This window comes from Bos indicus x Bos taurus, chromosome 26 (genome assembly GCF_003369695.1).
Source record: "Bos indicus x Bos taurus breed Angus x Brahman F1 hybrid chromosome 26, Bos_hybrid_MaternalHap_v2.0, whole genome shotgun sequence".
In the NCBI taxonomy this organism is placed as follows: Eukaryota; Metazoa; Chordata; class Mammalia; order Artiodactyla; family Bovidae; genus Bos; species Bos indicus x Bos taurus.
The window spans coordinates 29,914,651-29,939,834 of NC_040101.1; the positions used below are offsets into that span (position 1 = coordinate 29,914,651).

General features: G+C 45.5%; 1 long non-coding RNA gene across 2 annotated transcripts; it reads left to right on the top strand.

The window, feature by feature from the left end:
* Positions 1-9,340: 9,340 nt before the first annotated feature.
* LOC113884572 lies at positions 9,341-23,248 on the top strand. 2 transcript variants are annotated; one of them, XR_003508914.1, is made up of 3 exons: positions 9,341-10,250; positions 20,042-20,166; positions 22,330-23,248. It is a non-coding gene; the product is annotated as an uncharacterized LOC113884572 (long non-coding RNA). The 2 variants fall into 2 exon arrangements; XR_003508915.1 differs by lacking the exon at positions 9,341-10,250 and having other exon boundaries at positions 19,750-20,166.
* The last annotated feature ends 1,936 nt before the right edge of the window (positions 23,249-25,184 follow it).

Sequence of the window (25,184 nt, forward strand, 5' to 3'; positions counted from 1 at the left end):
GGGTAGGGGGGTGGGGTGGAGTGGGGTGGGGAGGGGTGAAGCGTGGGTTTTCTGGAAAAGGGCATGTCCTTTTACTCTCAGAGAGTATTTACTGAGCTTGAACCATGCGGCAAGCACTGTGCTAGGTGTGAAAAGCCCTGTCCTCAGGGAGGTCCTCAGGGAGCTTGTAGTCTGACTGGGAAGGGAAACACTGAACAAATCATGCCAACCAAGTGTGCTGGGGCTTGTGACAACGTTTACTCTCCTCGACTAAGAGATTAGGGAGGTTTTCCTCCAAGGGTGACATGAAAACTGAGTCTTGAAGAATGGCTGGGAACAGTATTCTATAGGCAGAAGGGTCAGACCGTTTGAAGATCTGGAAGTTAGGAGGCTGATGGAGAACGCTTCACCTACCTGATAGAGGAGACAGAACTTACCTGCAGAGAGGTCCAATGACTTGTCCAGGGTTGTATAGCTAGCAGCGAATGGCGGAGCCAGGGCTAGAACGAAAGTCCTTGGCCTTCAAGTGACTGCAGAATCTGCTATTCTGGTGGAAGAGACTAGGTCTTCTGTCTTTTAAAATGGTCCATGGGTTAGGCTTATTTGAGAGGTCCCTATCAGAAGAGGGGAACAGGGCACACACGTGTGTACCACTAGGTACCCACACACGTTCATGTAATAGAATGAAGATGGGCTCAGGGAGAGGATCAGAGAAAGTCCAGAAAATTTTGTTTTTGTTTTTTTTACTTGTTAAAGGTGTGGGTATGGTAAAAATTTAAATATTATACATGGATATACAATGAAAATTACATCTCTTTTTACCCTTCACTTTCAATTCCTAGATTCTCCTTTTTAGAAGAGGCTACTGGTATTATTTTGTGTGCAAAAATATTGTACACATGTATTGTAGAAATATTATCTACTGTCACAAATGATGGCAAACTATACACATTGTTCCACATCTTAGTTTTTTTTAATTTAACACAGTATTTTAAAGGTTATTCCAGAACAATACATGAAGATCCCCTTTATTCTTTAGAAAAGCAGTATAGTATCCCATTGTGAAGATGTACTGTCACATTTTTAAAAATTTTTTGAATTAAAATTATTTTTTTCTACTCTTTTTCAGATTCTTTTCTCATTTACATTTTTGCAGAATACTGAGCAGTGTTCCCTGTGCTAAACAGTTGGTCCTTGTTGGTTATCTGTTTTAAATACAGCAGTATGTACATGTCAGTCCCAATGAGTGTGAAGGGAGAAAGCTCTGATGTAAGAGGAATAGGAAGAGAGGGAGAGGGAAAAGGGCCAGGAAGGATGGTGAGAGTGAGGGGCTCTGACCTGGGGAGGCTGGAGGCTTGTCTCTCCATCTTGGTTTTTTTTTTTTTTTTTTTTAAACTGGTTCTGTGTGATCTTGAGCAAGCTGTTGAACTTATCTGAACTCCTTTTTAAAAATGAGATTTTCTGTGACGTTTAAATATTTTCCATGATTATGTGTGAGAAGAAGAGTGGATATACTCTACAATAAAAGTAGCAACTACCACTGGGGAGTAGTATTTGAAATGCTTTTATTTTTTCTTTTATGTTTTCTGCATTATTGATGTTATCTAAAATGTCTACAATGTGCACACATTATTTTCACAATCAGAAAGGAGTCATACAAACTTAGATGCTGATGATGGGGATGGGGGGAGGGATGGAGGTGGAAGCCTCTGCAGGCTCATGTATTGGGCAAGATTACTTGGGAGAACTTTCCAGGGGTGGGTTGGATTCTCAGGAAGCAGAATTCGCAAGAAAGTATATCAAGTGGAGGGACATGATTGAGTAAAGATGTGGACGAGAAAGCATCTGTGGGAAAATCAATCCAGTTGGGAAGATTATACTTGTTTCTTTCATTCACTCATCTGACGTGCATTTATTGAGGTCAGATTCTGGGCCAGGCATGGCTCTGCCCTTTGGACATGATGGTGATCAGAAACAGAAACAGTCCCACACCTTGTGGTGTGGGAATAAGTACAATGAAGAGGTATGAGTTACCTTTCTATTATTATTATTTTTGGCCGCACTGAGTCTTCGTTGCTGTGCATGGGCTTTTGCTAGTTGCAGAGAGCAATGTGCCGGGTTCTCATTGCAGTGGCTTCTCTTGGGTTGTAGGCACATGGGCTTCAGTAGTTGCAGCACACAAGCTCAGTATTATGGTGCCCGGGTTTTGTTGTTCTACAGCATGTGTAATCTTCCCAGACCAGGGATCAAACCCATGTCCCCTGGATCGACAGGCAGATTCTCATCCACTGTGCCACCAGGGAAGTCTTACCTCTTTTTTTTTTTTTTTTTTAAGATTTTTTGATATGGATCATTTTAAAAGTCTTTTTTGAATTTGTTACAATATTGCTTCTGTTTTCTGTTTTGGTTTTTTGGCCAGGAGGTATGTGGGATCTTAGCTCCTTGACCAGGGATTGAACCTGCACCCTGTACATTGGAAAGAGAAGTCTTAACCCCTGGACTGGCAGGGAAGTCCAAGTTACCTTTTTTTTTTTTTTAATGAGAAAATCTACAAAGAAGCAGGACTTTGCAGCTTCTAATAGAGAGGTTTGGCCTCACCAGGGAGGTCAGGGAAGGCTTTGTAGAGGAAGTGCCCACTAAATTATGGATTGGAAGGACAAATAGGTGTCAGGTAGGCAAAGAGGAAAGAGAGTAATGTTCCAGAAGGAGGGAACAGCATGGTGGGTTACCCAGTGTCAGCAGGAGCCTAGTGAGTATGAAAGACAAGGGCAGAAAACAAGGGAAGGGAGCTGGAGATGTTGGCATGCCAGGCTGTCCAGGGCCTTCCCAGTTGTGGGAAGAATTTTGGATTTATATATTAAAAGCAATGAGGAGCCATGGAAGGATTTAAACCTACAAATGCCAGGGTCAGGCTTGTGTTTTCGGCAGTCCCTGCTGGCTGCAGAGAAATGGAGGTCAGTGAATATGAGGAGACCACTCAGAATAGAAAGTGATAATGTATCAGAGGGGAGTGATGATGAAGATGGAAGGAAAAGGTTGGGGCTAACAATAGGAGTGGGAGAAAAGACTGGAGAGATCATGTGTGTGTGTGTGTGTGTGTGTGTGTGTGTGTGTGTGTGTAGCCTGTGAGGTGTGAATGTAAGGCCAAGATAAAAAGTTTAATCACTTGGCCCCCTGGAGTTTTTGATAGTCTTTGATCCATCGAGTGAAGTAGTTTTCACATGCATGTCTCATTTAATCCTTGCAGCTACCCTATGAGGATGGTGCTCTTATGCCCAAGTTATGGACAAAGTTAAGTGATTTTTAAAGTTTTTAAAAAAAATTTTATTTTGGCTATGCTGAGTCTTCATTGCTGCAACAGCTTTTCTCTAGTTTCAGCAAGCAGGGGCTACTCTCTAGTTCCAGTGTGTGGGCTTCTTATTGTGGTGGCTTCTCTTGTTGCAGAACATGGGCTCTAGGCACATGGGGTCAGTAGTTGTTACTCACCGGCTTAGTTGCTCTGAGGTTTGTGGGATCTTCCTAGACTAGGATTTGAATCTGTCTCCTGTATCGCCTGGCAGATTCTTCACCGCTGAGCTGTCAGGGAAGCCTTGAAGTTAAGCAATTTGATCTGGGTTACCTGCTACCTAAGGGACTTCCCTGGTGGCTCAACGGTAGAGAATCCGTCTGCAATGCAGGACTCATAGGAGATGCAAGTTCAGTCCCTGGGTCAGGAAGATCCCTTGGAGGAGGGCATGGCAACCCACTCTAGTATTCTTGCCTGGAAGATCCCATGGACAGAGGAGCCTGGTAGGCTACAGTCCATAGGGTTGGAAAGAGTAGGGCACAACTGAAACGACTTAGCGTGCATGCGTGCACACACACACACACACACACACCATGCACCTGGTACTTAGAGGTAGAACTGGGCCTTATATCCTATGTTCTGGTTTTCAGAGTGTAATGAACAGGCTCTACTGTCATGGAAGCTTTTTGAGCGAAAGAAGGATGTAATCAGGGTTGTAACTTTGGAAAATTAATCTGGTGGCAGTGATTTGGACAGATGGGTTGAGGAGAGAGGTCCAGAGATTAGTATTTCAGTTGAGCAGCAGTGAGGTCAGAGAGTCTAAGCCATAGTGAGATCAAAATATTGGAAAGGAAGGGATGACAACAAAGGCTGCTCTGAGTAGTTGGGATTTAAGCAGGTATTAGTTCCCTATTGCTGCTATAACAGTTTACTATATACTTAGTGATTTAAAACAACATCCACTTTAAGATCTCATAGTTGTATAGATCAAAGTCTGAGTGGATTGGTTTCTTTTTTAGAGTGAGAAAACTGAAATCAATGTGTCAGCTAGTCTAGGTTCTTATCTGGAGGCTCTGGGAAAGAATCTGTTTCTATGCACACTCATGTTGGCAGAATTCAGTTCCTTGTGGTTGTAAGACTTAGGTTCCTGTTTTCTTACTGGCTGTTAGCTGGGATTCACTCTTAGTTCCTGAAGCACTCAGCAGTCCTTGCATGTAGCCACTACATCTTCAAAGGCAGCAACAGTGCATCGTTCTTGTGCTTTGAATACCTCTGACTTCCTCTTCAGCTAGCAGCAAAATTTTAAACTCAGAAAGTTCTTTGACTTTAAAGAGTGCTGTGATTAGATTAGCATCCCCTAAACAATTAGTTTCCCTTTTGCCCTTTAACATAAACACAGGAGTAACGCTCCAAAATCACTGCAGATGGTGACTGCAGCCATGAAATCAAAAGACGCTTACTCCTTGGAAGGAAAGTATGTCCAACCTAGATAGCATATTCAAAAGCGGAGACATCACTTTGCCAACAAAGGTCTATCTAGTCAAGGCTATGGTTTTTCCAGTGGTCATGTATGGATGTGAGAGTTGGACTGTGAAGAAGGCTGAGTGCTGAAGAATTGATGCTTTTGAACTGTGGTGTTTGAGAAGACTCTTGAGAGTCCATTGGACTACAAGGAGATCCAACCAGTCCATTCTGAAGGAGATCAGCCCTGGGATTTCTTTGGAAGGAATGATGCTAAAGCTGAAACTCCAGTACTTTGGCCACCTCATGCGAAGAGTTGACTTACTGGAAAAGACTCTGATGCTGGGAGGGATTGGGGGCAGGAGGAGAAGGGGACGACAGAGGATGAGATGGCTGGATAGCATCACCGACTCGATGGACGTGAGTCTGAGTGAACTCCGGGAGTTGATGATGGACAGGGAGGCCTGGCATGCTGCGATTCATGGGGTCGCAAAGAGTCAGACACGACTGAGCGACTGAACTGAACATTAGTGAGTGAAAGTCATGGGGCCATCTTAAAATTTTGTATAACCATGGAACCACTTGTGTTTACATGCCTTGGAAAGCTAGGTGAGGCAGGATAGACAAAGGGGTGGTATGGGAACAAGATGATGCTAAATAATTGGGAGCACAGTGGTGACAACACTGGGAAGGGGAATCAGGAGGAGAGCTGATTTGGGAGGCTGGGAAAGATCATGAGGTAGACATCTAGGTGTACATACAAAGCAGTTAGAAATTAGGGATTCCCTCTCAGGAGAATGGTGGTATTGCAATTTTTTCCCCTTTCTGTTGAGTTATACCACACATACAATAGAGCTCTAGGCTTAGAGCTCAGTGAGCTTTTACATATGCAAATACATGTGCTGCCACCGTCAGATCAAGATTTCTAGTCCCTGTGAGTTCCCTTGCGCTCCTATTCAGTCACTGTCTCCCCATAGGCAGCCACTCTTCTGACGCTGATCACTGTAGAGTCATTCTGTGTGCTCTTGAGCTTCATATTAACAGAATCATACAGTATATCGCACCACCAAATAATTTACTGGGTGCCTGCTGGGTGCCAGGCACTGTGCCAAGCCCTGGGGATGCAACAGTGACGAGACAGACAAAATCCCAACCTTCGTGGAACTTAAATTCTGCTCAGAAGGGAGAGATCAATACTGTGGGAGGCAACAGGATGACCAAGGGGGAGAGTGACGAGAAAGAAGAAAGAGGATGAAGACGAAACAATGAGAAATATTTAAAATGGGGTGGTGGGAGGGTGGAATGGTCAGAGGATTGAGAGAAGCCTGAGCAGGCAGCCGCACAGAAGCCTGAGAACAAGGAGGGAATGATCCACTGTGTCACATGCTGCTGAGAGGTTAATCAACACATATTTATGGAGCACCTGCTTCGTACAAGGCTAGGCATGGAGTGGAATGGAGGGTGGCATAAAACTCCCTGTAATAATGATCTCTAACATGTCTATAGAGAGAAGGGAAGGCCCTGGCGGGGGAAAACACCATAAAATTCCAATATGATCATGTCACTGCCCTGCTTAAAATCTTCCTTTGGCTTCTCACTGCCATTGAGATTAAGATCAAAACCTCACCATGGCCTCCTGGGCTCTGGTGATCTGACTCAGTGGACCCCTCCAGCCTCAGCTCTCTCTTCCAGTTGCTCTGACTCTTCTGGCTTCCTGGCCTTGTTTTTTCCTCTTGTTCTGCTCCCTCCTGCCCCAGGGCCTTTGTACACACCATTCTGCAGCCTAAAACACTTTTCTCCTTCGCTCCACGCCTAGAAAGATCTGGTTAATTCTACTCACCATTATTCACATCTCTGCTCGATGGTTGCCTCTTCAGAGAAGCCTTCCCTGGTTTTCCAGTTTAGAACAGTTCCCTGGGTTTTGCATTTCCACAACTCACTTTATGGAACTTTCTTTCCTGGCACTTATCATGGTGAGTGATGATATATCTGTGTGGTTATTGTATAAATGTTTGTTTTTCTCCAAATCGGAGCCCCCTGTGAGAGCAGAGACCTTACCTGCTTATGACTGTCAGTGATTCCCAGCACCTGCCTCAATGCTAGGCCCATCATGAGGGCCCGATAAGCATTTACTGAATGAATGAGCTTATGAATTTGAAGTCAAAAGACTGTCTTTAAGCCCTAGCTATGTGACTTTGGAGAAGTGACTTTTTTCCCTTCCTCAGGTCTCAGTTTCATCATCCATAAAATGAAGGGATAGACTCTCTAAGGGCCTTTCCAGCCTTATGTCCTCGGATTTGATGATTCACACTCATAAAAATGTCACTGGGCTGCCGGCCAACACATTAGCACCGATATTTGTGCTGAATGAGAAGGTGCAAAACATCAAGTGCTGTAGAGATAAGACAGAGCAGTGTGATCCAGGATGATCAGAGAAGACTTCCTGGAAGAGGTGGGTAGAAATTACTTAAATAGATGGGGAGAAAAGAGATTTTTTGATGAACCAGAGAAGCACCGAGGCATGAAACATGATGGGAGACCACAAGGAGACTGGTCTGGCTGTAGTCTATGGGAAGGATCCAGCTTCTTTAAAATGGGAGAGGCCCTCTGTACTACTTTTCTAGTGTTTAGTGGCTTAAAATAACCCATTTTATTATCTTACAGCTCCAGAGATCAAAAGTCCAAAAGAAGTCTCACTGGGCTAAATTCAAGGTGTTGATGGAGCCGGTTCCTCCTGTATGCTCTGGGGGGAGAATCTCTTTCCTTGTCTTTTCCAGCTTCTAAAGGCTGTCCTCATTCCTTGGTTCACGGGCCTGCCTCCCCTCACCGTTTTCTCTGACTTTGACCCCAATGTCTCCCTTTTATGAGGGTCCTTGTGATTACACTGGGCCCACTCAGATAATCCAGGATAATCTCCTGATTGCACGACTGTTAACATAATCACATCTGCAAAGGCCCTTTTACCATGTTCATGGGGTCTGGGGATTAGGGTGAGGACTCATCCGAGGGGCCCCTTTTCCAGCTTATCACACCCTAGTGGTTATTCCTGTGGTCTCTCGAGTCAGAGTGCCTCAGCTCAAGCTTTGGCTTTGTCACTCATTAGCGGCTTAATCCTATGTGATTTATTTAACCCCTCTCTGCCTCATTTTTCTCATTTGTAAAATAAGCAAACAGTAGTACACACCTTATTTGTTTCAGCTATCTACTGCCATATGACAAACCACGCCAGATCTTAGTGGCTGTAAACAGAAATGATTAAAAAAAATTTTTTTTTTCATGATGGAAGGTTCTTCTGCTCTCCGTGGTGCTGCTGTGTTCATTCTTGCAGCTGCATTTATCTGGAAACTCAGCTGGGATCACAGCATCTAAGTTGCCCTCACTAACACATCTGATGCTTGATGTTGGTGATTGGCTGGAAGGCCTTAGTTCTCCTCCAGGGGGCTTTCAAACTGTGGTACTGGAGAAGGCTCTTGAGAGTCCTCTGGACTGCAAGGAGATCAAACCAGTCAATCCTAAAGGAAATCAACCCTGAATATTTATTGGAAGGATTGATGCTGAAGGTGTAGCTCCAGTACTTTGGCTCCCCGATGTCAAGAGCTGACTCACTGGAAAGGACTCTAAGACTGGGAAAGATTGAGGGCAAGAGAAGAGGGGCGCAGAGGATGAGCTGGTTGGATGGTATCACTGACTCAATGGACATGAGTTTGAGCAAACTCCAGGAGATAGTGAAGGACAGGGAAGGCTGGAGTGCTGGAGTCTATGGGGTCACAAAGAGTCAGACTCGACTGAGTGACTGAACAACAATAGGGGGCCTCTCATCCCACAGGGCCTCCCTCCCTTCACTGGCCTCTCCAGCAGGATAGTTCAGACATTTTTACATGGTAGCTGACTTCCAAAGGGTGGTTATGGAACTGCATGATTTTTCAAGGCCTCAGCCCAGTGGTCACAAGGTGTCACTTCTGTCAAAGTCTATTGGTCAAATAAATCACATGACCAGCCCAGATTCAAAGGGAGGGGAAATAGACTTCACCTCATGTGAAAGTCACATTGCACAAGTCTTGTGAGATATACCATTTGCCATGGTAACTGTGAGGATTGTATGAATTAAAACATGTAAAAGGACTTAGAACTTTGGCTGGTGCTTAGTAATTGCTCAATGTTTTTTAAAAGGAAGGATCTAGTGTTCAACTCCCTAGGTTTAAAACCTAATTCCACAGCTTATGGTTTTGTGACCTTTGGCAAATTACTTAAGCCTCAGGGTCCTCATCTGTAAATGAGATTAATGGTAAAGATTCTTTTCCAGTGTTGGTACAAGGAGGAAATGCAGTGATAAGTGCAAACTCTCAGTTCAGGGCCTAGTGTATAGTTAATACTCAATAAGCATTCACTTGATATTACCAAAGCTCTGTCAGGTACAATATAAGGATTTTTTTCTTTTCTGCACTGCATGGCCTGTGAGATCTTATTTCCCCAACCAGGGGAACCCTTGACCCCTGCATTGGAAATGTAGAGTCTTAACCACTGGACCACCAGGGAAGTCCCTCATATATATATATAAAAAATATATATATATTTTTTTTACTTAAGCCTAATGTCAACCCTATGTGTCCATGTACACACACACACACACACACACACACACACACATACATGAGGAAACAGGCCCAAAGTACTTCAGAAACTTGGGACTGGAACCTAGGTCTTTGTGACTCTTTCCACTTTACTAATGTGACTCTTTCCACTTTATTAATCATTTACTAATGATTTCAAAAATTTCTTTTTAGTAGAGTACCTCCTGTCCTCCTTTTCAAACAAACTCAATAGATAAAACTGGGAAAGAGAGTATTTTCCTAGCACATATTATGAAGGCTCACATTTTAGCTTTTTAGACATTAGAGGGAAAACATGTTGGTTAGCACACACATTCTCTAATGTGTTAAAATTCAATTCATAACACTTCTGTGAACATGTGATCTGTAATTGAACTTTCAAAGAGTTTATTCTTAAACAAAACTTAAATCAAAACTCTGTGGACCCTCTAAATACCTCAAAGGAACTTAGATTTCCATGGACCCCAGATTGAAAACCCCTCCATCAGATGACATTCTTCCACATGAGGGAGGGTAGATGGAGCATCTGGGTTCTAGCAATGGGGGTCTCAAGAACCTGACAAAGGAGCTTCGAGTCATTTTGTAAGCAATATTGTATCATTTAATGTAATCCATTATTGATTGGATTTTTGAGGATTTGTGATCAAGCAGAATAAAAGCAGGAGCAAACAATCACGCCATTATTTATTAAAGGCTGACTGTGTACCATGACTACACTCTTTCCTTGTTTCATCTCATTGACTTGTTACGGTGCTATGTGGTATGTCCTTTTATCGTTTCTGTTTGACAGATGATGAAACTGAAGCACAGACTGAATAAGTAATTTACCAAGCTATTAAATAATGGAGCTGGATTGCAAACCTATAAGAAGTCATTGGAACTTTTTTTTAAATCAGGAGATCATCAGTGACCTGGTGAGTGGGAGCTGGAGGGGTCAGGGAAGGAAGACAAGGTGGCAGGCACCCTCCCAGGCATTTCTCTCCTTAGGAAGGCATCCTTGTTTGTGCTAAGCATCTCCAGGTCTTCCTACTACTACTCCCTCCTGACCTCGCAATATTTTGACTGACAGCTGAGATCGAATGGGTCCATTCCTATTGCTCGATCCTTTTTCCAACTAAAAGTTCATTTTCCAATTGCCAATGCAGGTTTCCTCAATGGAGATAAACAGCAGGAAACTGTTTTCCTTTGCCTATTAATATGTCAGATTAAAGAGTCAATCATATAATCAGCACAGCATTTTTTACTGGCCCTTGAATAAGCTGAGTCCCATCTGCGAGATGAGGCTCTCCTTGACAATAAGCAAACTGTAAGACATCCCAAGGAAGCATGTGGGTAGGCAGCCAAATGTGGAGGAATTATAGGAATAATCAAATGTTTCCTCAAGAGTTTCTACCTTATAGAACAATTGCAAACCCATTATCTCAGGTGACTCTCATAACACTCCTGTCCTAATTATCTGCATTGGGCAGATGGGAAACCGAGGCTCAGAGAGGTGAAGTCACTTGCCAAGGTCGGATAGCCAGTAAGTGACAAAACCAGAATGGAAGGAGTGGCTTATTTGGGAATCTTCCGCTGGCTGAGTCCTGGCTGTGAGCTGTGGACTCTGCAGTTTGTGGATGCATGCCCCCTGGCCCCACCCCAAGCTCTCCATGAGAATTCTTCTACCCTACTGCTAGGGTTCTGGGCTGGGAGGACAGGAAGGGCTGTCAGGCCCCAGGCCTCTTCCCAGCTTCCCCTGTTGTACCGCCTACAATGATCTCTATGGCTTTTTGAGCCAAAGGTGCCTTCAGAATCCCGGTGCCTCCCTCCTGGTCCCATGGGCCAGTCTGCACCCCTTGCCCACATCCTGAGACCCTGAGAAAAATCCTTAGCCATCCATCCAGGTCCCCTGCCTGCAGGTCAGTGCTCCCCCCGCCACGGACAGGCTCCTGTGATGATGGATCGCTGGCCCCAACGCACATATTATTATGAAATGGGTTTATTACACTCTAAATCTCTCACTAATGTGCCGCTGTTTAATCCCTTTATCCAATTCTCAGTCTCTCAGGCTCGGCCACAGCTCTCTCCACCCAGGACTAGGTTTGAATGGTTTATTGGATGATTTCTGACTTGAGGGGACTAGGGTGGGGGCTATTTAGAGGAGGGGGAGGACAGAGAGCCATGCATCCCTTGAGAGAAGAAGTCCAAGGGCTTGTCTGGGGGCTTCTAACCCGGAGGCTTTGTAGCCCTGCTTTCGGTCTGTCGGCCACTTCCCATCTTCTCCATCTCGGTCTCTCTGACTTGGGGCCTCGCTCCGTCTCCACCTCTTGGCTCTCATCACTTTCTCACTTCTCTGACCATCTCTGTTTGTCACTCTGTCTTCTCTTGAAGCCAGATGGTGGTTAGGGTGATGGCATCTAGTTACCCCTGCCATGAGGAGAGCAATGATCCCTGGCCTTTCCCACTCCACCTCCAGTCCCCTCTTTTCCAGAAGTTCCTTTAATTCTGCTGGGTTTCTGTCCTCTCAGGTCACGTCTTTACCACAGCTCCGCCGACCAGCCACCTCCTACTTTTGACTTCTGCCACTGATGTCCCCCTCAGGCTTTCCTCTCGTACCCCCAGCTTCTCCATCTGCCCTGCTCCTGGGCCCACGCCCAAGTCCCTGCCCACACCTCAGCCTCCTTTCCTCCTCACCCACCCTCAGCCGCCTCTGCCTCCGCATGGTGGTTGACACTCAGCTCCCAAGGCCTTCCCGTCCCTCCTCACTCTAGCTCTGGCCACCTCTGGGATGGCCTTCTCCCGCTCCATCCGCCTCTACCTCTGTCTCCCCCAGTATCTCTCTCTGAGCAGTCCCTCCCCGCTCTGACACACCAGCCGGTACGGCAGCCAAGGCTTCCTGCTGTCAGCTGGGGAATAGATAAAGATAAATGATATTATGTTAAATTCCACTTAATGACAAATTTTTAATTTTCTGAACATGGTCATTTTCTGGCTAGTGAATCAAGTGGAGGGAGCTAATTACATGAAGATCTGAACAAAAATAACTCCTAATTTTCAAGGATAATGGAAGAGAAATGTTGGAGATTAATGGCACTATTTATCTTTTTTAAATTTCTATCTTTCTCTGTGATAGCCGTGCTCCCCAAGGAAAATATTCATAAAATGAAATTGAAGTCGTAACTTAATAGGTTATTAAAATTTTTGAGTGCATATCACTTTCCTTCCGCAGCACTGTAAATTTAAATTGAAGTTTGCGGCTCCCCGAGTCACCAGCGGAGTTTTTTTTATGATGGCACAATAGAGAGAAACATGCATCTTTGTCAGGAGGTATTTGCTAGTCTAATTTTATGGCAGGCCGGATTATCAGACGGGAATGGCAGCGCCGGGGGAAGCTGACAAGCCCGCAGCCGGCAGCCATGTGTTTCCATTAGCGCCCCGAGCCGTCCGGGGTTTCTCTGGACTCTCATTTTCCACTTCAGTCTTTTATCTTGATTTAAAGTGAGGGCGCCCAATATTCAGGGCCTGTCATTTTTCTCTCTCATACACTCTCACGGCGCTTCCTCACTTCTCCCCTCCCACTTCCTCTGCTCCAGGGCCTGCTCCCTTTCATCTTGGGGCCTCCATCGTGGGCTCTGGCCCGCTCCAGCCTCACCCAACCCTCTGGGCTCCACCCTGGGAGAAAGAAGAGAGAGGAGGCAGGAGAGGCTGGCAAGGCAGCCGCTGGAGTTAGTCATAAATTTGAGTGAAGCCTTCTCCCCAGGGGCCCATCAGAGGAACCCTGGAATGGGGACTGTGTGTAGGAGGTGGGGTGGGGCTCCCTGGCTTGAGCCCATCAGGCCCTCTAATTGAGTGTTAATGGAGTTTCAAGGGGGAGGGGGCGCAGCTGTTGGCTGCGGGACTGGAGGGCAGGGAGGATTATGGCCAGTTCCTTTTCCAGTCCCTGTCTCTGTTTCCCTGCCAGTCTCTGTCCCAGCTTTGTCTCTGAGTCTCAGAACCCTCCACACAGAGGGAAACTTAAAAAAACCCAAACCAACCCCCACATTTTAGGGATGGACAAACTGAGGCCCCGACATGGGGAGTGTCTTGCCCAAGGTCTCATGGTTAATTAGTGGCTAAGACAGACAAAACGTTGGATATCACAGATGCATGCACTTTCCACCGGACCACACTGTCTCGTGTCCACCTCTTTCTGTCCTGTTGAATGGAAACCAACATCTCCATGTCTGTCTCGGCATCCATCCAGTGTTGCCCACCTTGTTATTGGCACCATTGTTCTCCAAAGAGCTGGCCTCAACACCCCAAGGTCATCGTTTAACTCCTGTCCTTCCCTCAGCCCCCAAACCATGTCAGTTACCACGTTCTGCCATCACTTTCCTATCTGACCCTTTCTCTCCTCTTCCCTGGGGTTCACCCACCCTATCACATCAGCCCCTCCCTATTCACATGTTTCCATGTTCATTTCCCAATCCTGTTCCATAGTGACCTTCCCCAGATACCCCAGATTCCCAAACACTCTCCTGCCCTTGTTCAGAAACCCCCATATGCCCTCCACCCTATGCCTACAGGATTGAGGTCCAACTTCTCACTCAAGCCTCATAGCCCTGAGCGACCATGGCCCACCATTTCCCCTGTTTCCCCTCCCTCTTGCCCACCATATACTCATGTATATAACTCAAACCAGGGTGGCACCTTTGCTCCTGGTGTCCTCCCTAGGAGCACCCTCTACTCTTCTACTCTAGCCACCATTCATGAGCCCCCCCTCAATCGACCTACTTGCTGGGCCTCCCTGGGCCACACCAATTTACCCTCTTCTCTGGCCTCACCATCCAGACGTTCATCCATCTGCTTACCCACTACTTGAAACTCACTATACTTACTGACTTATACCCTGCTGGGCCAGGGACCCTAAATTCAGTTTGCGTACCTCATGGTCACAGATGCTTGCTGGGTTACACACCTTATCCCCTGAGCCCCAAGCACACAGCAGAGAACCTGGGATAAAACCTCAGATGTCGTAATATACTGGAGCTGGAAGCGATTATGAGACTTCAGCTCTCTCGTTTTATTGATGAGGTAACTGAGGCCTAGCAAGAGGGACAATGCTCAGGGTTCTGCCAGGAGTTAGGAAGGGAGTTGAGACTCACATCCAGGTCTCCGGACTCAGGTTTCAGTGCTCTCTCCACCTCACCATTCATCCTCTAAGGTTCAGGTCATCTCTGTCACTCAGATGTAAACTGGCAATAGTTTTTTTTTTTTAATGCAATAGTTCTTTTTATCTCAGAGCCTTGGTTTCTCCACAATGGAGAAAAGCAGTCCTGGACCATGTTTCTTCCTAAAGCGGGGTCAGGGATCATTGGAGAACCCTGTGGCAATGGCAGGACTTTTCAGTGTGGTATCTACTTGCCCCTTCCACCCTCCCCTGATCCCAGACTGCTCAACCCTGCCCCATGCCCCCTGGCCTGGCCACTTTCAGGGACTGTGACCCCTCCTCCCCTCTCTACCAGTCCTCCACTGGGCTACCCACCATTGTGTCCCACGTCACAGCAATGTTGTAGGCATGTTGCAAGTGTGTTCAGGCATGTTTCAGGCATGGCCATTTCCACTTGGCTGCCTGTGCCACACAGGTCAGGTGGTGAGTGGCCCCGGCCACCCCTACGCCGTGTTTAGCAGTGGAGCTGAGTGGAGGCGGTGCCTGGTTCCCCAGCCACAGTCTCTCGTTAGAAAGAAATTAAAAGCCACTCAATTTTGGCTAATATCCCTCTGAAGGCCTTTAACTCCACCTGTGACTAACCCATTCATAATCGCTCCGTTTTAGTGGCTCAGGCTGATGTAGCCTCAATTAATTTGGGAGGAGAGATAAACGGCCATTCCTCTTTGTCTCCCATCCCTTCCTCCCTTCCTGCCCTCTCTGTCATCTCCCCCACAGCCTCTCTGTGTCTCTGTCTCTCTGCCTCTAGCTCAGTTTTTCTTTCTCCCTTTCTCCACCTCACCTTTTTCTCATCCTGATCCTGTGAATCTGTTTCTGTCTCTCCGACTCTTTTTTGTGTCTCTTTCAAAGTCTGTCTTAGTTTCTGTTCTTTTTCTACTTCCTTTGTACTCTTTCTGCCTCTTGCTCTTTCTTCCTGCATTTCTCTGTCTTTGTCTCTATCTCTGCCTCCTGTTTCCTTTGGTGCCCTGCTTTTGGTCACTTTGACCATGACTCTCATCTCTGAAGCTACTTTTCTCGCCCACTAATGTGCTTATGTTTCTACACTGCTTCTTTCTGGTTCCCTCTGCCCATCTCTGTCTCTTTATTGTCTCTTTGTCTCAATGGCCATCTCTGCATCTCCTGTCAATCACTTCCTCCCCAGCCCCTACAGCTTCCCTTCTTTCTCCCTTTCCCTCTTGCTTCCTCTCCTTACTTTTTACAAAATTCTGCCTGTGTCTCTCCATTTGTCTGTTTCTGCTGTATTTCCCTGAGTTTTTCTGTCACAGAGATGATTCTTCTCTCACCCCTCCCCCATGGCTCAAGCACCTTCTCTCCTGGTGTCTCAAACTACCCCCACCCCAAGCCCCTGAGTCCTTTTGTCTTCTTCTCCCCTCTCGATTATTATTAATGATAAAAGCTCAAACGTCACATCAGTAATTTCTGAGTGAGTTTTGCAATGAAACTGGGGCCTTCTCAGCCCCTCCCGAGTCCCACAAATTTTACTTTTGTAATTTCACGCCTCTGGTTATCACCACGCTGCTCCGTCCCTCTCTGCCTCTCAACTCCCCTCCCCTCCCCCCACCCCCCCGGAGAGAGCACTTAAACTTGTTTTCATTCCCTTATTCTTTATTTTTTTAATGTCCACTCTCTCCGGAGTCAGTAATGTTCTTCCTCTCTTTCCTCTCCCATTTTCTGTTAATTCTGCGCCATCTGCCTTAGCATCTGTTAAAAATAAAATTTCCCTCACACAATGAGAAGCTTCCCTGCTCCTCCCTCCCCTCTGCAGCCCCCCAGGTTTGGTGCTGGGGCCGTCAGATGCCACTTCCTCTCCTGGGATGTTTCCCCCTCCCCCCAGTCCCTAGTCTGGTTTTCAGAGGAGAGATGCAGCACTGGGTGAGCAGGCGGCAGGAAGGAGGGGGCTGCCCAGGGGGCCTAGAGCTGGAGGGGGCAGCTGCAGAGGGAACCAGAACGGGGTGGGGGAGGTGGGGGGCATGCAGAGGATGGAACCAGGCTCCACCCACTTGCCTTCGGGACCTTGCCCAGGCTGGAGCTCTGAGCTGCTGAGACTGAACACCTGGCACAGGTAGGTGACAACAGGTGGGGGAGAGACTTGAGGAGTGAGTCCTTTTTCCCCAGGGAAGGAGGTCACGGATTAATCCATTTACCCTTTCCCTAAAGCTGATGCTGGGGGCCTGAGGCTGGGATGGTGGTAGGATGAATTTAGGAGATGGGAGAACTGCCCCCAAGACCCAGAGATTGTCCCCTGCTTGGAATGGATATGGCGTTGGACAATGTATCCTCAAGACTGGCTGTCCAGAAACACCCTCCCCTTATGTGCTGGAGGACTTTGTCCCTGCTGTCCTGGGCTCAGCTGGGAGAAGGGAGAGAAAGGGAATCAACTGACCCCCAAGCCCTGAAGACTTTAGGAGGCAGGAAAGTCTTGGCTTGAAGCCAGCTGGCCAGAGGATTTGGGAAGACACTCAGTGTGTGTGTATGTTTGTGAGCAAGCGTGTGTATGTGCCTGTGAGATTAGTGTCATTACTGATCTGTGTAGGTATGTTTGAGGAGTATGTCTATATGAACTGGGTTATGATTGGTTTTCTTTCTGTGTCATACTATGTCTGGCTACGCCTCTCAGGTATGAGTGTACTGTGTATGTTATAGTGGGTGTATAGCTATAGCTATACAGCTCTATAGATGGTGTGACTGTGTGGTAGTGGATATATTGTAACCATGTATTTTTGTGTATATTAGTATAAATGGGGTCTTGCAAAAAACTATCTTCCTGTGTAGGTGATGATGTATGTAATTGTTCATGTCTTTCTATTTTGGTTGATTTGTATGTGAAAATCTACATACTTTGTTTATTTTGTACATTACTTTATCTCTCCTGTGATGCTGGATGTAACTCTTTCTCTAGGCAGTAGTTCCTTTTCTCTTGTGATGGGGTACTCTGTATGTGATCAGTGCCAGGTAGGTACCTCTGTGAGTATTGCTTCACTTCTGAGTGAAGTGACTATGGGAGTATCTTTCTGATCACCACCTGGGAGGGTGATCATGTATGACTGTCTCTGGCAACATGTGCGTGTGTGTGTGTGTGTGTGTGTGTGTTGTATGCTTCCTTTTACTCATCACCACACAAAGATGTGGTTATTGGATATGGGCTTGGTTGTGCCAGGGAGGGTGAGGCAAGGCATGCATGGTTATATTGGTGGGTCCAGTGAGGTCAACTGAGATAAAAAATCACAGGTAGGGGACTGAGGCAGCTCCGCAATGGGATGGTGAAAAGGTACAGGCTTTAATACCATAGTCCTGAATTCAATTCCTAGATCTGTCCCCGATCAGGTCAGTGGCATAGCAAGTTACTTAAACTGAGTATCACTTTCCACATCTGTAAAATGGGGATAATCATAGCTATGGCATATAGTCATTGCAGGATTAGGGACACAGGATATCATACAACTACCCTGGCACCTAAGAGTAATAAAACAATAGTAGTAGTAGCAGTAACAGTAGTGGTGGTAGTAATAATAATACGTTATTGAGTGCTTACTATTACATGTTTAATCCTTTACTTCTCACATCAATTCTAGAAGGGTTCTTACTCTTTTGGACATGAGTAAACTGAGGCACAGAGTATAAATAACCAAGATCAGACAGCTAGGAAAGGCAGAGTACCTGCTCACCAGACGATATCTTTATTTGGATAGTAGATGCTTCCTGCAACTACTGCTGATGTTCATGTGAGCATTGGAGGGGAGTGTGCATTAGACCCATAGCACTTCATTCCTACTTATAGGGGCCTTCTTCTCAAGTCACCCCTCACCCTTGGTGCCCCACAACCCAGTGGATTTGTTGCCTCCTGGGACTGTTTTGGGGGCTGGACAAAAGGGATAGTCTGAGGAGGAGGCAATGCCCCCACGCTCCTGGCCGCCTCTTTCCAGCCTTGATCGACACCAAAGACTCTGTAATCTCTCTCTGCCCCGAGGGGAGCAGCAGCGTTTGTGAAACAGATTTTTACAAAATGTTTTGACCCTGCTCTCCCCTACTGCCCCCTCCTCCCCCGCATCCCTGCCTGGCACCGTGTCACCTAATTAAATCAGCCTTCGCGGGCGTCTCCGCTCCCTGCTAATTGTGCCCTGGGCCGGCTTCCGGAGGTCGCTCTCCCCATCCCAGTACCCACCCCCAACAACTCCCAAGGACAACAGGGGGCTGGGGTGGGCCCCTGCTGGGGCCGTGTGGCGGGCAAAGATCTCCTAGGGGCCTCCCGTGGCGATTTCCGTGATCCTCCCCTTGTGGCTATTCTGCAACTCTGGAGACTGAGTCATTGGTTCTAACCCCCGCCTGGCCCTGGTTCCTGATCAAGGACAGGGGCCCAGTCTGAAATGACCCGGGGTCTCGGGGAGGCCAGCGGGAGCGTATCCGGGTAATTGTCTCTGCCAGACCCATTGCCGAAGCAGGCGGCTTGGAAAATCCCGGATTTCTTTCCCCTTCACCGGCGTGCGGGGCCGGCCTGAAGCCAGGCGGCTTTATTTACAGATCCTCTAGTAGGCGGTGGTAGAGGCTGGGCTGGGAGGGCGCTGGCCGCCGCCACCTCTGTCCAGGGTGCTGATCGCACGCAGTGTTGGGTGTCTCTCCTGCGTTTGCCGGGATATTAACAATGACTAAAAATCATTATAGGCGAGTGTTACTGAAAGATTACCAGGAGCCAGGCACTGAGCTAAGGGCTTCCAAGCTCTGTATAATTTAATACTCACAGCAACCTTAAAAAGAAAGATTTTCCCATTTTAAAGATGAGAAAACCGAGACTTCTACAGGTTAAAGAGCTGGAGTTGGGGATGGTTAGGGGGGAATTTCACTCTATCTGTCATGTCTGATTTCTTCCATTATTTTTTCTTTTAATAACCCAAAATATGTTCATGTAATACTTGTGCATTAAAAATAAGCTTGAAAAATCTGAAAATTTTTTCTTAACTTAAGATGTTCTTCTGGGCAAATGACTGAGGTTCTTCAAAGAAAAGGGAAAGAGAGAGATAATAATCAAATACATTGTGGGTGGACCTTGTTTAGTTCCTTACTTAACAAGCTAAATGTAAAAAAAATGAAATATTTGAATATGGACTGAGTATTTGATGATTTATGGAATTATTGCCAATTTTCTTAGATATGATAATGACATTGTGTGTGTGTGTGTGTGTGTGTGTGTGTGTGTGTGTGTGTGTGTGTGTTAACTCTTTCTGGGAAGGAAAAGCAAGAAAACCTCTTTAACTGTTAAATTTTTGGTTAAAAAGAACTGTTAAGTGACCTGCCCAAGATTACTTAAGAGTCCCTTCTCTCAACCACTCTGGCAGCTCACCATCAGCAGATCTGAGCAGGTCTACAGCTTGGTGTGTTATACAAGTCTGTCTACAAGTTTGTGTGGTCATCTCTGCTCGGGTTGACATAAGTGTTGGTATTGTTTCTTTGTGTGTGAGATCTCTGTGCAGCAAATTTTAAGTGCCAACTGTATGCCAGATTTTCTATAATAATATCTTACAGCACTTTAAACTCAGAACAATCCTGGGAGGGAAGACTTGCTATTCCAGTATCGCAGATGCAAGGAACTGAGGCAGAGAAAGTAATTTTCCTGTGGTCTTATACTAAGGGATGGAACTGGAACCCAGGTATTTTTCACTCTCCTTCCTAGTGTTCTTGGTAATTGCTTAAACCACAGTAGCCTTAATAGTGTATGCAAGACTTGTGCCTGAGTATGACTTCATCTAGTGGGTGGAAGTAAGGAACTGTGTATGTAGTCATAGCAGCACCCCTCTTCCTGTGATGCCCTGGGGTGGAAGATACAGGGGATTACAGATTAGCAAGAAAAGAGAGTTGATTTGAAATGAACGAATCAATGGGGATGATCAAATCCACTAAAGATGATATGATCTGAAGAATTTATTTGGTGACAAAACAGATCTAAATTTGATTTGGAAGCTGGAATCTTTCTCTCCATAATGATAAAGTCATCTTGAGCACCTGCCAGGCCCCAGTCTCTCTCATCTATAAAGATACCTAGAAACTATGTATATATAGCACAGCATCTGGGGCAGAACAAGAATTCAGTTAAAAAAAAAATAAACCTTTGTTATCAAAGAAAGAAGCACAATATAATTCATGGAAGCCAGACTTGGAGTCAGAGAGGGGATTTTCTCAAAACCCACTAGTTGAGTGACCTTGGGCAAGCAATTTAACCTCTCCAGGCCTCACTTCCCTTTTCTGTGATAAAGAGATAATCACACTTAAAGAGACTGTAAAAATTAAATGAGATAATGCATAAAGTGCTTGGCATAGTGCCTAGCACATAGTAAGTGTCCAATAAATGTTAGCAGTTATTACTCTGTGCTAGGTGCTTTACATACATTCTCTCTGAACCCTGTCATCACCCCATAAGGTATTTGATATTCCAATTCAGGCTTCTTTGTATTCCAGATTCATACTTGTTCCATTCACCTGGCTGCCTGCCTCTTTAAGAGCCGTCTGTTTTATTTGAATGTCGGTCCATCTAGTCAAAGCTATGGTTTTTCCACTAGTCATGTATGGATGTGAGAGTTGGACTATAAAGAAAGCTGAGTGCCTAAGAATTGACACTTTTGAACTGTGGTTTTGGTGAAGACGCTTGAGAGTCCCTTGAACTGCAAGGAGATCCAACCAGTCCATTCTAAAGGAAATCAGTCCTGAATACTCATTGGAAGGACTGATGGTGGAGCTGAAACTCCAATACTTTGGCCACCTGATGTGAAGAACTGACTCATTTGAAAAGACCCTGATGCTGGGAAAGATTGAAGGCAGGAGGAGAAGGGGACAACAGAGGATGAGATGGTTGGATGGCATCACTGACTCAATAGACATAATTTTGAGTAAACTCCAGGAGTTGGTGATGGACAGGGAGGCCTGGCATGCTGCAGTCCATGGGGTCGCAAAGAGTTGGAGACGAATGAGCAACTGAACTGAACTGAGAGTCAGTGTTGGGGACTGACATAGGGGATTGGAAGGGAGACAATCGGGGAAGGGCAAGCATTGGAGAAAGAGCACTAGTGTGGGAGTCATGAGATTGGAATTGACACCCCAGATTTTCCATTAACTAATTGTGTGACCTTAGTCAAGTTTTTCTTCTCAGAGTTTCAGTTAACCCTTCTGTAAAATAAGATGGGTAGACTGGAAGAGCTAAGACATTCTAAAACTGGTAACTGGATGTGTTCAAGAGACTTTGAGTAAGATCTAAGAGTATGACTGTGAATTTTGTGGGACTCTGAGAGAGTGTGAAAGGGGAGTGTTGGGTGGAGATATAGGGTATGGAGTTGTGGTTGCAATAATATAAATGACAATAACTAGGAGGGACATGTGACTAGGTTTCCTTAGGACAAAGCATGACAGTGTGAGGCTGTGGGGGAGTGAATATTGGGTGACTGGGTGTGTTTATGTAAGTGGGTGTGTGTAAGCGTCAAGTTCTATGAATGTATTGTATGCGAGGATGTGGGTGTAATGTATGAAAATTATTATAGTCAAATTTTGTGAGAATGTGAGTACAATTTTAAGGGAAGTATATGGGTTGTGGACTATATGTGAATATGCGAGTGTAGGGGTGATATATATGAGACGGAGACTGACCATGGGCTGATATGGAGAGAGGGATGGTGGAGAGATCTGTAAAGTAGGCACCACAAGTAGGAAGACCCTGAACCGCATCATCCTCCCCTTTCCCTAACCTATGGAGCCCCCTGGAATGATCTACAGCTGACTCAGATGTATTGATTTGGGATAATCTGTTCACTGTTTCCCCCACACAGAGCTGGAGACCCAGTTTTATGCTTCACAGCTGTGGTGAATTAACACTGGAAGTCCCACCATGAGCAAACCCAGCCGAGCCTCCCTCCTACTCTCTTCCTAACAACCTTGGCCAGGGGACTGCAAGAACAGCAGCAAGACTGACAATGAATGCACATTCTTGGGGCCAGGAAAGCTGCAACAGACCTCATCCCTGCACTGAGGAGGCAGAGAAAGATTTGGTAGAGAACTTTTCATGTAGGACTTCAGCTTATGAGGTAGTGATTGTATATAGAACACATACAGATACACAACCACATTTGTATAGAAGGTTTACTTAAACCTTCTTAATCACACACACACACACACACACGCATACAAAGTGGTCTGAAGAATTAGGGGTTTTGTTGTTGTTTTGCCTTTGAAGAAAGAGCCCTTTTATTTAAGCAAATGGTAAAGGACTGATGATACCCTCTTATGGTAAGAATATAGAGTGGTACAACCTTTTGAGAAGGTAGTTTGACAATATATACCCAAATGTAAAATGTGTATTTTTTCGATCCAATACTTTTGTTTCTAAGAACTTGCCCTAAGGGGATAATCGTACAAATGTGAAAAGATCTGTCCACAAATATATTCATCTCAAGTGTGTTTAAAACAGTGCAAAACTAGAAATATCCTAAATGTGGATCAACAGAAGACTGACTCAATACATCATACAGTGGAATATACTTCAGTTATGCCAACAATCACATAGCTCTATATTCATTGAAACAGAATGGCATCTATCATATATTTTTATGTAAGAGAAGATTACAGAACAGAACATAGAATTTGATCCTGTTTGTGTCATATTATGCACCTGTGTCTATGTTTATTTACAGGCAGAAAGAGTTGTCTGGTGAATGGTCATTCAAATAGCAACTGGGGTTGTCTAACTTATATGGGCATTATTTTTGTCTTTCTTCTCTGTATTTCCTGTGTAGGAAGGAAAGGTGAAAGAAGAAAAAGAAGCTTCCTATGTGCCTTCTGTTCACCAGTCTCTGCACTCAACACAGGGGGCATAGCAATGAGTGAGGTGCCAATCCCCTTAGGGACCGCCCAGGATTAAACCTCCACATCAAAGGTGTTGGGGCTGACAATATATCGTCAAATGTGCTATAACTTGATATAGCTTGAATATCATCAAATGTTCTATATCTACAAACTGTCATCTTCCTCCCTTTGCCAGCTCCTTGCTGGATCCATGTTCATCTTTGAGAAGACAGTGAGAAGATGTGTATCCCCTGGAGAGTCCATGGGCTTGGCAGTAGGGGAAAGGAGATCCTTGGATAAGGCTGGAACAGCTGTGGAGACACCTTTTGAGGAGGGAAGTCTCTGTCCTCAATGCCCCTTCCCATAATAAGAGATCAGAGTCCGTCCTCAATCATTTTTTAACTTCCTCAGTCAAAATAACCCTCTTGAAAGTGCCTGAAATCATCCTCCTCTGGGGAGAAACTTCTTAGGGCCTTGGGCCTACAAATGATACTAGAGGCCAAGGATTTCACTGCTCCCATAGTAGTCTCATTTTGAGGATCTTCTGCTTGAACTCCTTCAGGGTAGGAGACTTGCTTCTTCCTGAGATAAGCTTTTTGGTTTCAGGCAGCTCTGATGATTAGAAAATTCTTTCTTAAAGAAATGCGGTAACCCATATCTACCTCCTGGAAGGTGTTTATCCTCCATTCCCAGTAAGGAGATGTTCTTCAAAGATGGTAGAAGGTAAAGTAGTGTCTGCTGAGAGTCCTGAGGTCAAAGGGAGATGTGAGCCAGGACAGTGCAAGGAAACGAGTGGGAACCAACTCAGTCACTGCCATTGTACCCCCAGTCGTCATCATGCCAACATGTGGATCAACATGTGGGCTCAGGGATTTCCATTGTGGGAAAAAAGCTAACCATATCCTAGCATTGTTGGGGAGACAGACATTATGACAGGGAAAGCAAATGGTGCCAAATTCCAATGATCACTTATTAAAGTAAGGTGACATTGGGCTGGTCCCTCTTTGGGCTGGTCACCTCTTGGGCTGGTGGCCCATATTAAAAAAACACAGAACTTTCTAATATTTATAAGGTTTGAAAAATCCCTTTTAAATTTGAGATCCTGTATGAAGGAAGGAGGAGTCCGTTATTTGACTTGATTTTACTCTATGAAAATAATACGCCAAGGATCAAGTTCAAGCCCCTTTCCTGGTTACGTTCAATGGACATGATGCAACCTCCTCCCTTCTCCACCTCCCTGCCTTCCTCAAACACCACACACCAGAGGGTCACATTCTTCCTCATCTCTACTCTTCTGCATCTATTGTGCCCTCTGCCTTGGTTTGTAAACTCCTTTTGCCCAAACTCAATTCTTGCTGAGCCCTGCTATACCTGCACTTGACCCCTTCCTGTTGGTCCAGGGCATCTTGGGCTGCTCCGACCCGCATCTTGCTCATTGCTTTGTGGTTGATTGACTTGTAAGTCTTCCTCCCTCATTAGAACTGTGAGTTCTATGAGGGCAGGGTCTACATCTCATTTTTTGTACCCCCAGTGCCAAACCAATGCCTAACACCTAGAAAACAAGCAGAAAACAGTTGAATGACTGAAGAGGTGTTGAGAAGAGGATCATGACCTTTATCAGAGGCAAATTCAGCCTCTTTTCAAAGTTGCTCTTGGAATGACAGGCAGAGAGGGGAAGGCATTCTACTTCATCTAGTGTCAATACTAGGATGGTTGTGTGGCCATGGGCAAATTACTGGATTTCTTTGAGTCTTAGCTTCCTTATCAGTCAGGTAGAGGGGGTACATAATAGTATTTTCCCCCAAGAGTTGTTATGACAAATCGAAAGTAGCAGTGTAGTGTG